The sequence below is a fragment of the Halyomorpha halys genome, unplaced genomic scaffold (genome assembly GCF_000696795.3).
Source record: "Halyomorpha halys isolate HHAL.00 unplaced genomic scaffold, Hhal_1.1 Scaffold34.1, whole genome shotgun sequence".
NCBI classification, from domain to species: domain Eukaryota; kingdom Metazoa; phylum Arthropoda; class Insecta; order Hemiptera; family Pentatomidae; genus Halyomorpha; species Halyomorpha halys.
Window position 1 is genome coordinate 860108 of NW_027105031.1, and position 7443 is coordinate 867550.

General features: G+C 30.2%; 1 protein-coding gene across 4 annotated transcripts in view; it reads right to left on the reverse strand.

The window, feature by feature from the left end:
- Positions 1 to 7443, reverse strand: part of LOC106686120 (sodium-coupled monocarboxylate transporter 2) — a 131231-nt gene that overhangs the window by 60749 nt on the left and 63039 nt on the right. Inside the window, exon 1 of one of the 4 annotated variants that reach the window (XM_014429302.3) lies at positions 61 to 131. The exons of the other annotated variants lie outside the window; for them this stretch is intronic. The gene's annotated coding sequence lies outside the window, so the exon portion shown is untranslated. Of the gene's footprint in view, positions 1 to 60; positions 132 to 7443 lie in introns of those variants that run through there. 4 annotated transcript variants of the gene reach the window in all.

A 7443-nucleotide genomic window follows, 5' to 3' on the forward strand; every position in this document is an offset into this window, starting at 1 on the left:
GTAAGTATATAAAAAAAAAATTATCGCACTATATATTATTGAAGGAGTGTAGATAGATACCTCGCTTAACACACTATAAAGACAGCCTCTGCCTTATATCACTGAAACCCAACTGCACCGTAAGAACTGAATGGAAGGAAGGGATACAGGAGGGGAGGGACAAGATAATTTCTTCTCCCCCTCCCCAATAAATTAATATTACCTAATCACTTCCATGGGCTACAAATCTTATTACTATTTTAGAGATGTATGAATTTCAACAATATTTAGTCACAAGTCGTAGCAACATAGAATAAACTAAAATATAAAGCGAAGAGGAATAGTCCAAAGAATCTTTTATTTTAGGCAAATTTAAATGATCTGTTGTAAGCTTTCTAAGGAAAAAAAATAATCAATTTGTTTTTTAAATAATTAAATATTTGTGTGGGGTCAATGTACAGAAAATTTCATGCTGAGAAAGATTATGTTATTTTTTTTTTAAAGAAAAGAATAAGTAACACAAAAAGTGCTTAATATTAGTAAAGTAATCTACAGCAAAATAAAAAATAATAAAATCATTTTTAAAGGAGTATAAATTATCAAAAAGTTGAGCCCTCATAGAGCTTCTAGGTTCAATAGTTTCCGAGATACAGTTTTTCAAAAATCAATTATTTTTTTTTCTAAATAAAGAGAAATCAAAGTTTTGCGAACTTATTTTGGCAAACATCGTATCTGCTACAAACGATGATAATCATTAGAAAATACTTAGACGAAAGTATCCCGCAGAATGTTTGAATAATAGAAAAAAAATTGGTTTTTTTTTAATTTATTTTTCTCAGTGTAAATTTTAAAAAAAAAAAAGTTGAAGTTAAAAACTTATGCTAAGTATATACCTCGCTACAGCTTCTTTACAACTTATTTTGTGTGAATACATAATTAGCTTTATTTTACATTATTACAAACAAATTTCTTCAAAATTTAATTTAAGGTTAGAGCACATTACATGGCTTTGAGTATAGGTAGGCAGACACCCAAATAAGCAGGTATTTTTTCTTTTAATTTCCTAAATGAATACAAAGCTTCCCTAATTTTGGGTAAATCAAAAATTGAAAAAAACAAACATAACAAGCACCAAATTGAGTACTAAAGGCATATGTACAACAGCTCCTGAGATATTGGTAAAAATGAATCCACAAAATTTTAATTTTCTGCATTTTTTTTTAAATATTGTATTTCAGGAACTAAGAGTTTAATGATTGTTATAATATTAAGAGTTGTAATGTGAGTGTTATAGTCAGTGTGCTAGTGTGTTATAGTGAGTGTACAGGTTTTATGTATTATTACCGAGCGGTAGGTATCTTCAATGGCATTGAACACAGAGTGCAAATTTCAGGCTTTTCATTTTTTTGGTCTTCATTTTATTATTTATCTTTTTAAGTATAGAATATCTGGTAAATTAAATATATTACACAAGATCTTTTGTTTATAATTTCGAAAAAAAAACAAAAAAAATCATTTTCTACGCTTAGATTTGTTTAGACTTTCAAACAAAGACAAAATATTTCAAATCCTCTCTTTGCGGGAATAAGTTGACCCATCTTCTCTTTCTGTGGGATTCCGTAAATCAATACTGTCCATTGTTCGTACTCATGCCAGTAAGCAAATTATTCAAAAACCCAGTATTTTCTTGTATACAATTTTAGGATTTTATGAAATTTATTTCAACTCAGATTTTTTTTAATTGTTATATTGTTGTTTTTATTACTGGTGTTGTATGTTGTTTTACTTCAGTCATCATTGATGAATCTATTTTCCATATAGTAATGTTTTTTATTAGCATTAGATTTTACTGTCGAAATGGTTTTTGTTTTGTTATTATTATCAGTTGATTTTATTTATTTCTTGGTGATAGATTTTTGTATTTGTACATATTTTCATCTTTTTACTTTCGATAAGAATTTAAAATTTTTTATTAGTGATGCTTGTTATGTTTTTTTTTTTAATTTTTGCTTTATTGGCTTTTACCTGTACCCTTAAATTAAATTTTGAAGGAATTTGTATGTAATTATATGGAATATAGCTAATTTTGTATTTATACAATTAGCTACACAGTACAAGATAAGTTGTAGCGAGCAATATACTTTGCATAAGTTATTAACTTTAACTTTTTTTTTCTTTTTAAAGATAAAAACTTCAAAAAGTTTACTGTGATAAGATTTCTTAATAAAACAAATTTTGAAGTAAATCATTAGTACAAAATTTTCAAATAAATATTACGACGATACGAAATCAACCCACGTTGATTTTTCTTTTGTTATTCGAGCATTCTGCGGATTACTTTCTTCTCATAAATGTTAAGCTCTTCCCCGCCACATATTACGAAACAAGACAGATAACCTACTTTCCACAAATAACAAATCTACTTCCAGAGAAAATTTCTTTTCCATCTTAAGTGACATCCTACAAGGGCTTCCTTTTATTGGCAGGGTTGTTGCATGCCGTATTTTTTTCAGTCTGTCGAGGCTTGGTAGCAAATTTCCTGTTATATATAATTTAACCGTGTTTCATTTTGTCATCTTTGTGGATACATTAGTTCTACAATTCCCTTTAAAATCCAGGACCTTTGAGCTTGAATAAGGTTGAATGCAATTATATGAGGCGATCTGATTTATAAAAAAAAAAGATTTATTTACTTGAAGTAAAGGCTCGATTAAGTATGAAGTAAAGTAGTTGCGGTATTGTCGGATTCATATGTGATTCACTTCCAAAAAAAAGTCAGAAGTGGAAATTCTGTATATATGTAACACTGGCACGGCCAATCGCGGCTAGAAGGCCACATTGTGCTACTTTAATAAAAAAAGAAAAATTGTTTTATATCTTGTCAGATATTGCATTTTCGCCTCTTAAAATCTCGTTTTTGAGAGAAAACTAGTCACTTAATCATAGGAAGATGGTTTAAACATGACAAAATCGTTATCACATTTTTCAAGACCATCACACGGATATTAAAATATTTTTTAAAAAGCAATTTTAAAAATGAACGAATATTTTCTAAAAGGATTTCAAAACGTCCTACAACTGACAGAAACTATGATATTTACAATAGATCCTATCAAAGGGAAAGTAAACGAATCAACATCATTTTAGACTTTTGGAATTGAAATAGCAGCTTTTGAAATGCGATTGCTAGACTTTAACAAATAGGCATATGGAAAATTCATATGTTTCGCGACTGTAATTGAGACACTAGAAGGAGAAAAATATAAATTTCTTTCGAATGAAATTCTAATTATTACTAAAGATTTACAAAAGGCAGTAATTATCTTCAACGCATAAAAGAACTTGTCGGATTTAGACCGAGTTAAAAAGATTGCATTTCCTATTTGTAGTATAACTCGACATCAATTTTTTATCAAACATTGAATATTATAGAAAATTAATTGAGAAACCAAAAAAACTTCTTTTGTAAAATTTTCTGAGGAAATGGAAGCAAAACACTATATTTATTAAAATATAGCTAGCCCCCTTCAACGGTGAAATTAGCTCTTTACCTTATGAAGTATACCGACTGCTTTAGAACATTGTTCCGATAAAGATGTCCTTCTGCAATACTTTGCAATTATATCTAATATTTGCTATCACCATTAAGAAAAAAGATGAATGCTCACTATAGCGTTGACAGTCTATAACGTCATAAATTGGCGCCAGTGTAATTGGAAAGAAATCAGGATGTAATGAAAATCACAGAAGCCATGGGGCGTTCACCTCGACGAATCGTATGATTACGTTTTGAAATTTGGCGCTGATTATGAACCCGCCGAAGGACCCAAACTGGTTCTGGTTTCTCCCTCATGGCTCCCAATCTTGTTTTCGAAATCAGGAGATTCTCAGGACAAGGATGGTTCCTTTTTATTCGCCATCGTTTCATAATCACTAGCTGGCTATTGACGTAGGTTTTTGAAATTATGCTAATCCGTTATGATCCACTGTTGGGTTTCTTATATGGACTGGTTCTCTTTCTCTACAGTGTGTTTCCCAGTAATATAATAGCCACAGCTCTAGGCAGGTTACTCAGGTTTTTTCCACAGACCAGAACTCGCTGAACATTTGCAAATAGAATTATTAATATTAACAATCACCATTGTCAAATAGTAAGATTCAAAACCTCCAGCAACTCACACAAGCAATCACTAGATCGTTACGGTTAAAAAAGGATGTTTTCAATAATTCAAAACTTACTAAAGTTTTTTTTTTTTTTATTTTAAACAATTTTAAATGTTTTGGGGTGCTGAATACAAATTTCAGGCTGGGACCTTTCCTGTAAAAGTGCTAAACAAAAGTAGAAAAAATTCTGAAACTCTTTCGCTTATAACTAGAAACCTAAGGTTTTTTAAGTACAAAAAATTGCCGCAGTTAATTGTCTCTTGTTAACGGGTTTCATGAATTAGAGTCCAACAAACGGGTTCCCTATGAAAACCCATATTTTTTCTTCTCAAAGAGTCTATTTTTTTGGGGATTGAAGGGAGGGTATTAATTTTTCAATTCATTTTACTGTTTTGCCAGCAGCCGGTTTTACAACCAAAATTAAAACCGGCTAAAAACTAAACAAATATCTTTTTTCAAGATGAATTTTCTATTAAAAAAAAAGCAAAGAAACATCCCTAATGAATTCATTCGTTACACTTAATTTTTGACTAATCCATCCGCAGACAGGGTGCACAACAAAGAGGTGACTTTTCTTGACTCTTTTGAAAATAATGTTTTATTTTCATTGCAATTAATTTCAATATACAGTCCACTAATAATACCCAACCAGTCAAAAGTGAAGTAACACCTGACCTTAAGTTGAAGTCGCACTTCATAAACTAATTAAGCAAAGATTGGATTTTCATTAATTATTATAATTGTGCTACAATTGAACTAAACCTAAACGGTTAAAGTAAAGATGTCTCTTATACATTTACACATTAAAATATGATGACGACGCAAGTGATAACAACCTGATAGTGATGAGGCTGACTACACGATAACGAAGGAAAATACATATTGAGAAATACATTACTATCTAAAATAAACAAAAAAGAGGTATATGGAAATGTATGTGAAAATATGAATAAGTTGTTATTTATATAAACAGATTTTTGAAGACGAAATTGAGCAATAAATGGTACGCCCTGCAAGTGAAAACCATATGCTGTATATTATAACAAAATATCTTTATTATTTAGAAAGAAAACATATTTATAAATATGTATAAATGAAAGAAAAATCTGACTATTGACATAACAACCATGGGAGTAGGAAAATTCTTCATTATCGAACTTTCATATTTTATATGTATCCATTATTTAACATTACCGATAAGAACTTAAGGTACTTAAGACTAATATTTTTTTTGAAAATTCGGCATTTAAGCACTGTTAAGTTATTTCAGTGAGAATAATACCCAGTTTTGTAATGATCATTACATAAATTTGTGCCGTGACAAAATGACTGTGGTTCCGTGCAGAGGATTTGACTCGCGTGGACGAAGTGGAACAACCCGCTAAAATGTTCTCCTTTAGGTTACACACTCACCCAAGGAGACATGAATTTTCTAATAGTTTTACTATAGCCCAATTTTGGCTAACTCTAACTACAGAAATGTCCCGTTATGCGCGCGGGACCTTGACCTAAAGTTAGTTCATTGTGGTCACTGATGGGAACAATCGCTGGAAGCATAATACTCTTCCCGCATAGCATTCCCTTGTAATGAGCACCTTGTCAATAGGCCATTTATTAATCAGTATATTACTTTTTTCTTTGTAGTGAATCAAATGATGAATATCTACGAAAATAATTGTTATACCCTCTCTGATTCACCTCTCTAATGTCACTCATCTGCAACTTACAGTACGAGAATGAGATTCATATTTGAATATGAATTTTGCCGTCATAGATTCGAAAATCTGTACTAACCAATCGCTCCAGTTCTACATACAGTTTAACATTATGGACGTCTTGTTTTGGAAGGAGGGTTCATGAATTTTTTTTATTTTAAAAACCTCTTTATTGATAATATAAATATAATACGGATTATAAAAATAATATATAATACATGTATTTACAAGTTATCTTGTAGGGGTTCATGAAATATGAAAAGAGTCATAATATAGATCCTCTCGCCTATGTTTATTTTTAACTTATCTCCAATATTCGATTATCACTAATTTATGGTCAATTTTGTATTGCAATTTCAATGCACTGTCCAATTTAATGCTTCAGAAACTCTTCAAGCACATATTTTGAATCTTGAAGAATCGTAACAAAATTGAAGAACTAAAATAAATTCTAAAGCCTCACCACAGTAGTAGTTACGTTGCAAAGACATCTTCTAACGATTAGTCTGTGGTCACAGGGTAAACCAAGAACTGATAAAGTCCACTCCAGTTGACACATTGCCATGCCGACGATATACAACAAAGCCATGCGATTTTCGTTATCATAACGGATCTGTACACACATATTCGTATGTGATTCTTCTTTGTGACTATACACAAAGACGACGTCTCTGTAACCACTTGTCTACAGCTGACTACACGATAACAAAGGAGAATGCTTATTGAAAAATCAATAATATGCAAAATAAATAAAAAAGAGGTATATGGAAATGTATGTGAAAATATGAATAACTTGTTATTTATATAACTTTATTTTATAACTTGTTACAGACAGGTCAATTTACACATACAAAATTGAGCATGTACAGTGCAATATAGTACGCGAGTGATAACCATTCTCTGTATATTATAACAAAATATCTGTGTTGTTTAAATATCACTTGTGTAGTGATGTGGACATCTGACCGAGAAAATATAGTCTCAGAGGATGGTTTATTAGTCTTACGTCACGACTGTCTTTAGACCTACAACAGTCTGCATAGAAATGCATCTAAAGGTATATCCTACTTGGGTAAGCATCTTGGGAACGCAAAACCAGACTATGGAACAATCGAAAATATCCTTATATAAAGATTTTGCTTAATACATTTTCAACAAAATAGGATATCATCTGGACAAGTAACTTTACAAAGCTGATCATTTAAAAAAAAAAACGGTTCCAACAATAATTTAGCTTAAGAACTAAAAAAAACTTTTATTGAATTTTATTATATAACGTCATCAATTATATATTAATATCCAGATTAAAAAATTTAAAGTTTAAAAACTTTTATAGAAAGTGTTTTTGAAAAAAATATTTTGACCTCAGAAGAAAAATAATTGATAAAAAACGAAAAAGTAGACAAAAAAATTTAATTTCATATGCTTTTAAATTCAGCCAAAAAAATATCATCATGAGTTACCAAAATTACAGTGTCACTAATTCAATTTTTTATCTATTTAAACACTGTTGATGTTTTTTTTATCGCAGGAATGAAAAAAAATTAACACATTTATACAATAAATAATACTTATCCCGAGATTA